At 29.4% G+C, this 9,930-nt stretch overlaps 1 pseudogene; it reads right to left on the reverse strand.

Annotated features, from left to right (window-relative positions):
- Nucleotides 1-7,333: 7,333 nt before the first annotated feature.
- LOC149528371 (serine/threonine-protein kinase PEPKR2-like) lies at nucleotides 7,334-9,019 on the reverse strand (annotated as a pseudogene).
- Between the last annotated feature and the right edge of the window lie 911 nt (nucleotides 9,020-9,930).

A 9,930-nucleotide genomic window follows, 5' to 3' on the forward strand; every position in this document is an offset into this window, starting at 1 on the left:
ACTTACAACCAAGGAAATGACCTTTCCCCTAAACCAAGTCCTAAAACAAGTATTGAGTTAGCTTTGAGGCTTTCTAAATTTACAATGAATAATGTATGACCTCATTAATATGTTACATTATATTAAACTCTTTCCTCAAAGATATTTGTAATAGTCAACTCACAAGAAAAAAAAACACTAAACAAACTTCATAGTCATCTCAAATTGCATATCTGATATCATCATCTAAAACATAGCAGCTCAAACATGAATTTAACCTTCCTCTAAATGGGTTGAACACAATTCCATCTCTTCTAAAAGATTCAACTAATTTACTAGTACTTACTTTTCAGAAACTCTCTCTAAAAGCTACCTCCAAAAAACATCACATAATTCGATCATGTCTTCACATATCTTTCTACATAGTTGATGGTGGCATCTATAGACATATCTAAATATCTTCTTAAGTCACAAAACCCAACTCATAATACTCTAACTATGTCAAACATATCTTTCTCTACAACTAGTAATCTTTACTAAATAAAGTATTTGTTGACATCAATGAAAAATGCTATCATAAATACAACACATAAGGACTTAATCATGTCTCCAATAATGCTAACATACTCCCCCATAGGTTACATTCAATCCATCCATAAAGTAAACATCCTCAGTGTTGGTCTTTCCATCAAGAGTAACATATCCTTTTCATTTTTGTGACATGTTGCATTATTTCTAGTTTTAACTATTCCTCCATCATAACTATTGAATTCAACAGCCATTCATATGATGAGACCAACCACTATCTATAGTCCAATTAGACTTTCTCTTCTCAATCTATGATACTAAGACTTTTTCTTCTTTTGCTTCCTCTTTTATTTTATTTTCAAGGATTTCTTCTTTAATAGAAACAAATCCTATCTCATCATCCTCATCATCACTATAATCTAGGAAATTCACCATCTTCAAACCAATTTCACACTCCTCATTAACAAAGAAGCAATCCTTAGGTATCTGTGACTTGTAATGCTTTCTAAGCTTAAAATTATTTTCTCTCTTAGAACATTTATAAGAATAATGAGAAATTTTTTTATATATCCAACAAACAAGATTTTGGTTACCTTTAGGTTCTCTCTTCATAAGTAAGGAAAGTCCTTCATTAATATTATTATATTCTTCTTCCTTTGTCGATCAACTACTGCTAGTATAATCTCCAATTATAGTCACACTTCTTTTCAATGTAGGTATGTTTCTTTGTATATTGAAAGCAATTTCCACACTAGGAAACACTTCATTTTGTTTCATCCATAATTTATATGACTACAACCTTTGAAGAAGAGTCTCTTTTGTAAAGTTAGGTGTAAAAGGAATAATTTGTCCAATCATATGTTCTCACTAATGGTAAGTAGGTGTCAAAGTCTTCAAAATCTTCCACAGGATGAATTAGTTACATATTTAAAACAACTCTCAATATCTTTATTAATTTTAAAACATGTAAATAACAACAATAAAAAGATAACCATCCACAATAACACTAGATATGTTGACTAGGGAAACCCTTGATCAGAGAGAAAACCTTGGTGGTAATGATGCTAATAAGATAAAGTAGTAATATAAAATTTCCTTCCAAAGGTTGGACTCTATTAGGAGCCAATGAAATACAATTAGTACATATGGGTCCTTATTAGGAGATTTTGAATCCTTTTTAGAAGATTCCAACCCTATTAGGAGTTGTGTTGACCTTGTAAGGAGTTGAAAGGACGACAGTTAAACCCATTGTTCAAATAGCCTCAAATTGTCTTCAACAAACAATCTTTAAGATAATCAATCCAAGTTCTAAACTAACTAAACAACAACTTCTTTGATAATACAATTCCTTTGAAATTCATAGTACATCCTCAACATCAATCTCTACTCTAACAATAGCCAAATTTGTATCCAAGCTCACATAAACAATACAACAATCTAACGAATATAATTAAACTCTTTCCTCAAATATATTTGTAATAGTCATCTCAAAGGAAAAAAACATACTGCACATACTTCATAAGTCAGCTCAAATTGCATATTTGATTTTCCATCTACAATATAGCATCTCGAACATGGCTCAAGCATGTCTCTAACATTCCTCTAATCACATTGAACATAATTCTATTTCATCTAAAAGATATAGCTAATTTACCAGTACCCTCTTTGTAGAAACTTTCTCTGGAAGTTGTCTCCAAAAATCATCGCATAACTCTGTCATGTCTTCATATCTCTTTCTACACAATTAGTTGTAGCATCTATAGACACGTATGAATATCTCCTTAAGTGCACAGAACCCAACTCATAATACTCTAATTGTGTTGAATGCATCTTCCTTTGCAACTCTAATAATCTTCATAGAATATAATATATGTTAACATTAACGATAAACATTGTCATGAACGCAACACATAAGCACTTAATCAAATCTTCAGTAATGCTAACATACTCTCCCATTGGAATATCATTAGCATTCATGCTAAAAATTTTTTCATACCACCTCAAGACAAGTGGGATTCTTTATACAATGGTAAATCTTACTAAAACCCTCACCATATCAGAGATCATTATTACCTTCATTACTTACCTTGTGAAGGACTTCTTCCAAGAAAAATGTACCCATTTGGAGCTAGGTGAAACTAAGGGTATAAGGTGTTATAATTTGTTCATCATGTTGAACTTTGGTGGTGTTTTATAATTATGTTTACGAAGTATACCATGAATCTAGTTAATATGAATGACAATAATGATAGTTTTGTCTTTTCTATTTCTAAAGGTTTGCTACGTTCCTTTTTTTCTAGTGATGAGTGGTTGATTACATTTCTTTCTAGATGGTAAAAATTCTAACTTTTTATTTCTTGATGATTTCATTGTGTTGACAATGTTCTACTATTGGTCACTCTTTGGGGTGGATTATAGAGAGGCAATGCCCAGTGTTTTTTTGTACTATTTTATCAAAAATATAATAAATAATTGTATATTAATAATCTATTGATAATGAAATATAATTGAAAATGAATATTAATATAGAAAATAAATATAAAATACTAAATATTAAAATTCTATTAATTTAATAAATAAGAAAAAAATTCTATAATACGTTAAAATAAGGGAAATAACAAAATTATCTATAGTTTTTTTTATGATAAAAAAAATTTAAACCATTAAGACTTTAGAAAATAATTTTAAAACTTATAAAATAAAAAATATATTTTATCACATATTATTTCTAACGCAATGTAATGTCTATGCACACCATCAATTCTCTATTTTAAAAAAATTTCTAATGGAAAATTTGAATGGTGCACTAGAAGTTTTATGGGGTCACATATGAAAGCAATATATATCATCTCCTATGCTTGAGATGGCTCCATTAGAATTAGAAACTAAAATGAAAACATCACGAAGACATTCATTAGAGTGGAAAAATTTTTAAAAACAAGAAATTTTGTAGAACTAAAGTCTTTCCCTACTAATTAAAAAAAAACTTAGTGCATCATACCATTAGTTGTATACTTGTCTTGGCATCAAGCATATCAATACAAACTTATTTTAAAAATAAAAATAAAATAATTTTAAACTTAGAACTTAATTAATTTCCTTTAATTAAATGAAAATATAATATAAGAAAGAACTAATAATGTAAAATTTATTACCCTAATTTCTTTGAACTATATCAAATACATCTTGCAGAAACAAAAATCTCTTTAAAATGTTCTTTTATAAAAATAGCTATTGTAAAGGACTTTAGGATCAAGCCATGCTAAATTTAAGAATGAAAACCATATCAAAATATATTAATTATTTTTCTTATTAGATCTAAACCTTATTACAATGGCTTCCTTAATAGAACATTAATTAGGCAGGTCAATCAAAGTATAGAAAAATAATAATCAAACGATTTTTAAATCACATATTTAGGAAGTCTAGGAAGTCTTCTAACATTTTTAAATCACTACTCATGAAAGATGGGTCAATAAGTTTGACTCAAAATCACACAGTTAAATCATGATAGCAATATCACAATGATCACTTATTTACCCTCTTATTCATCACAAATCTCAAAACAGTGCACCAAGCTACCTAGAAGCTGAAACAAAAAATACACAAAAGAAAAAGAAAAATCTTGACATTTAACATATCATCCACAATAAATTCTAGAGTAATTATGGGATGCTCCTAAAAGGTTATGTATGTAGCCTCATCTTTTAAAGGAGAGCTTATATAGGTTTGTTTAATCAAACTATATTTTCCCTATAACTTTTTTTATAACTTAAGTTTTGTCAAGAATCTAATATTTCTATAACTTCATGTTTTTATATTTATTTAGATTTATTAACTTTTAAATAAACATATGTAAATTCAATTATTAAAAAATAAAATATATGCATACCTTAAAATTACATAATTTCATATTATATTTGAAAAATTAATACAATTAGAATTATTTAAAGAAATAAATATATGACCTATTTTTAAAACATATTAAAAAATAAAACTTAGAAAGTAATCATATTTAGTAAAAACTTATTATATATAAAAATTTAAAAAATAAAATAAAATCTAATATAATATTTTCGCTGTCAAAATAAGATAAAAAATAATAAGAAATATTTACAAGCTTAAGAAATTAATAAATTAAAGAACACATTCTTGGGGGATCTTCAACCTTTATTATTATTGGTAAAACATATTGGTAGAACATATTGTTATTACTAACTTTATTATTTAGTTAGTAATAGTTGTATTAGTAGAACGAGTTAATTTCTAGTTTTAGTTAATTATTAATTAGTTAAGTTTAAAATATTATTGTTTTATATTATTTAATCACTTTCGATTTATTTATGTGATAAGTACAAAGCAATTTAAATTATGTTAGAATTGAAAATTATGTTTTGGTTAACTACATTGATTATTTAATAATAGTTAAGAGCTTTGTTAAGTAAATAAATTTATAGGTTTCCTTAATATTAGTTAGTAATTATTATAAATTTAAAATGCTTAGTAAATTTAGTCAATAAAAAGTTAAATAGTTTAAAAGTTATGTAAGTTACTTAGTTTAGTTTTAGTTTATAAATAATAATTAGTTTTGATTAGATTAGTAAAATTTTTGGTTAAATGAAATAATGAAATCAAAAGTTGATACAAATATTATGACGAATATTTACTATAGAAATGGATTACTTCTCATGATGTTAAACTTTTGATGAACATAGTAAATATGTTGTTGCAATTCAACTCTTAAACCTTATTGAACTTTATTATTACTAAAATTATTATTAAAAAATAAATTGGTGCGTGTTTTTCTCCTCAAAATTTGGGCATGACAATGTCAATGCTAAAAAGATAAGCAGAGAGATTTCTAAAGTCTATTATGTAAAAAATTCTTCTAACGCAAGATTTTATTTCTGTGTAATGGAGCTATTTTTGGATTTTCAAGGACATGGAACCTAAGCCGAATGAGGAGCAATAGCAGGGGAAGAATAATGATAATTGAAACCACCATAAATCAGGTGATTGACATTTAACAAAAGATTGGTGTGATGAGTGTAGGAGACTTATAGTGAAGTGGACATAGCAGCCAGAGTTGGGTAGCAAAATGCATATCTCACTAGACTATTGTACTACAGACGTGGAGCTTATAGGGAGATGCAATAGTTTTGTGAAAGCCATGTCATATGAGTTGAAGCCATGGCCTTTGATCTAGTCCTCTCCTCTTGTTTCAAAAATGGAGCTGTTAAGGTTTAAACAAAAAAGAAACTTGCACAAACTTTCACCTCCGGCCTCTCATATTCCTCCAACAAGTTTTCTAGATCCTTGTTGGATTTGATCAAAACTAGTGTGTTAGAATCCTTGGTCAACAATTGGAACTTTTAGGCGATGCTTGAACCAAGGATCTCTGTCATTTTCGTTACAAGATCTGTGAAAGAAAATGTATCAGCCTAAAACATCACAGAGAAACCATAGGTTGTAAAGCTCACATAAATTCATACAAATTTCACTCATCCAAACCTGCAAAGTTAATGCTTTGATCAAATACTTTGGTCTCCCCTCTGACGTGCCAGAGCTTCCCATCAACAAGACAAGGAAGAGTCTACCTGCCATAGCTGTAGACAAATGATCTCCATCAAAGAGAGTGGTAGATGAGGAAATGAAATATTCACCCAACTACTAAAATGAAATTTGTTGTAGAGCTGAATAATACTCTTCACTTATCATTTTTCAGAGGTAGTCGCCATGAATAAACTTAATCTAGTACAACATTCACTCTCCTTCTCCACTCTCATTAAATATTAATGAAAATTGAAATATTAATGAAAATCGCAAAGCGTGACGGTTATTGTTTGCAGAAAATGACTCTTTAATATTTGTGCATTATTATCAATTTTTTGTAGTGAATAGATTTAAAAATAATTATTAACTATCTGACTCTTAAATGAATGTCAATTTTTTTAAAATTGTCAAAATGTTTACAACCATGAATTCTTCCATTGTAGAAGTCTCTCATTCATTAGATTAGAATACTTTTTAAATTAAATTAATTTTGATAGTTAATATTTTTTGAGAATTTTTTTGGCTCAATCTCAAAGAAAGAATACTTTGAGATAAAAATTTATGGAGAAATATGGAAGAAAAACATCCTTTTTAAACTACTTTTAACAAGACTTTATATAGAAATATATAGAACATCATATTCATAAATGTTTAAATAAGAATTAAAAATTATAGTGAACAATAGTAAAAAGAAATTGACATTTCTGATTAACAACAATCTTTTTCTTTTAATTTTTTTATACACCTTTTACTTTTATTTTTTATAGCAGCCTTATCCTCAAAATTTAATAATAACATAATTTGATATTACCTTGTTATACTTTTTTTAAAATATAGTACAATTTGTTATTATCTCTTAACACCAGTATGTTGCAGAACAATATGGTATTTATCTGTTAATCCAACTATATCCCAATAAAATGAAAGGAGACAATATCTCAATCATGACAAGCTTAATTCTCCTCCACTTAGTATTGCCACAAAATATGAATTTTCCAGTCATCAAATTCATTGAAAGTGTGACCAAACTATCTCCACTTCGAAAAATCAGCTATAGAATTAACCTCAAAGAATATCAGTATAATTAATTATTTTCCTTCAATCTGCCATATACCTCATCATTTCCTAAAGTTAAAGTTAGCATTCTAGGACAAACTTGTTTACCATCACGGGTAAACTAGTTTTGATACATGTAACAAAAGTAATGGAAGAACATAACACAGAAGTAAACGTAACACAATGATTCAACAAACTAGATTTCTCAGCACAATGATTAGCATGCTATACATAGGGGCAATGTTGAATGTATAGGGTTCTACCCAAAGTAAGGATAGGCAGTCACATTGAATCCGCTCTTTGTATGTTTAGATATTCTTATTTATGAAATTGCAGCACACATAACATCTACAAGATCTACATTTGTTTCTTGCATTTCAAAATCTCTCTCTAAAAGTGATAACAAAGCATGATCAACTACATCAACAAGTGAAGACTGTAGATTCTTGCATATGCAATTCTTTTCTGGGCTTGAATTATCTATCTCAAGCTTTCTCTTTGCCTTGTACGGAGACATCAACTTTGAATTCGTAAAGAGCTCCATATCAAATTTTGTATAATATAAAATCCACAGATGGTCTGTAAAAGGAGAAAATTGTATATGAAAACTGTACAACAAATTGTTCAAATTTATAGTATAAACTGTGAACCTATATAAATAAACATTCTCAAAACTTCATCTAGAGAGAGTCTCTTGCCAACATCCCTTGACAGCATCCTTGACAGCAAATCCTTGGCCAGTTCAAAAATGGACTTCCACTTTTCAGTGTGGAAATCCAACCACACATTTTTTATTTCCTCAAAAATTGCCTCTATAGAAGCCCCAGAAAATGGTAAGCTACCAATTAAGAGTCCATGGAGGAGGACTCCAGTAGCCCATACATCCACCTTTTCAGTATATTTCCTTGCTAAAACTTCAGGGGCAACATATGCTAGACTGCCCACCAATCCTGATAAACTTTGCCCTATTTTCAAAATAAAAAAGATGTCAATAATCTTGATAATTAACTTATTTCAATGAACACACAATCTGAATCCAGAAGAAAAAAAAATTACAACAATGAATTGTGGAAACACATGATTATTTCAAAGAGTTTAGATTACATGAAAAGATAAGACCTAGAATTTATGAAATTGAAACAAAAAGAGCTAGAATTTATGAAATTTTGAATCCCATACCATTTGAAACATGCAGAGATAGGCCAAAATCAGCTAGCTTCAACTGTCCATCATCAGTGAAAAGAATATTCTCAGGTTTTATATCCCTGTGAATAACTCCCATCTCATGACAATGTTGAATGACGCTAAACAACTGTTTGATTAACTCTACAGCTTCCCTCTCTGAAAAATGTCTTTTTTTCATGCAATCAACCAATCGCCCCCTAGAGAAAATCTCCATTACAAGATGCAAACAATTTGCATCTTCGTATACTGAATGGAGTGTTACAATGTTAGGGTGTCCAGATAAGTGTTGCATAATTTCCACTTCCTTGTGTGCATTTTGTGCACAACTTTTGGGCAGAATCTTACATGCCACATCTTCTCCTGTGACCCTATTCTTGCACAAGGTTACCACTCCGTATTTCCCTCTACCCAAAATTGGGCCCATGATATAGTAAGATTCTATTTTGCAGTCTTTGATTATTTGTGTGGTTTCCTCTATGCAACCACATTTTCTCTTAGTGCCTCTTGGAGTTGTATTAGTCAAGAAGATCCCCCTTCTTGGAGTAGAAAGAGTTGCAACTGGTGCTAGATGATTATGAGAAAAGCTCAATTGTTCTAGTGAAAATGGAGAGGCGGAGGATGAGGTTGATGCACCATCATCACATGAGCAGATCACCTGCTATGATTCAATCCTATGTAGATCTATGTTGTTCGTCCTCCTCTTCTTTATAGGAGTCATGCTTACCTTACAATTCCTGTCAAAAAGTCACAAAGAATGATGAGTTTCAATCTTTGATAGTTATTTAGAAATTTTTTCCCATTATCTTGGATGTTACAAAAACACAACCTAATTTATCGGTACCAACAAATTCAAACATAATGATAGCCTGCTAAATTAATCGAAAACCATATACACAACTTTCTGAATCATTCCTCTCAAAATATGGTGTATTAATCCAAACTATGTACGAATACGATCAAAAAATTGCAATGATATAACCAATAAGAAATGTTTTAACCTTAAGTTTAGTCTTCTTGGATGTTACAAAAACACAAGCCAATTTGTCTATACCAACAAATTGAGATCAGAAATACTAAAAATTCGCTAAACAGGGGAGAATCTAAACCCCAACAAACTCTAGAAAACAAGAATACATTAATCTCAATCATTCCAATCAAAACACTTGTATAGAGCATTAATTCAAACCTAGTATGGATATCATTTGGCATGCTTCAATCCACTCAAAAACATCCCCTTCAAATCATCTGGCCTTAAAGTAGACTATGTAATATTTTTCCATCTTTTCTAGATCTAAACATCCTCTCTCTTTAATCACATTAACAAGAATTTAGAAGTGAGGGGGACAAACCAAACTGATCAAGTCAATACCAAATTATGAGATAATTACGAGAGAAAACTTTACACTTTAACCTTTCACAAATTTTAAAAACCCTCACTTTCTCTTGTATTTGAAAATTCTCTACAATTACAATACCAAATGAAGCTAACAATTGTTTCACAATACTTCTAACGAAATCAGTGAGAAAATTCGCATGCAATTGTCTCTCTGAAATCAAGGCAAAAATTTGTTTAAACCACGAGGAAAGCTTTGTTGAACTTCTGTTACTTTTGGAAAGATTCTTTATTTA

This window comes from Cupressus sempervirens, chromosome 11, assembly GCF_028749045.1.
Source record: "Cupressus sempervirens isolate cs-2001-9-10 chromosome 11, ASM2874904v1, whole genome shotgun sequence".
In the NCBI taxonomy this organism is placed as follows: domain Eukaryota; kingdom Viridiplantae; phylum Streptophyta; class Pinopsida; order Cupressales; family Cupressaceae; genus Cupressus; species Cupressus sempervirens.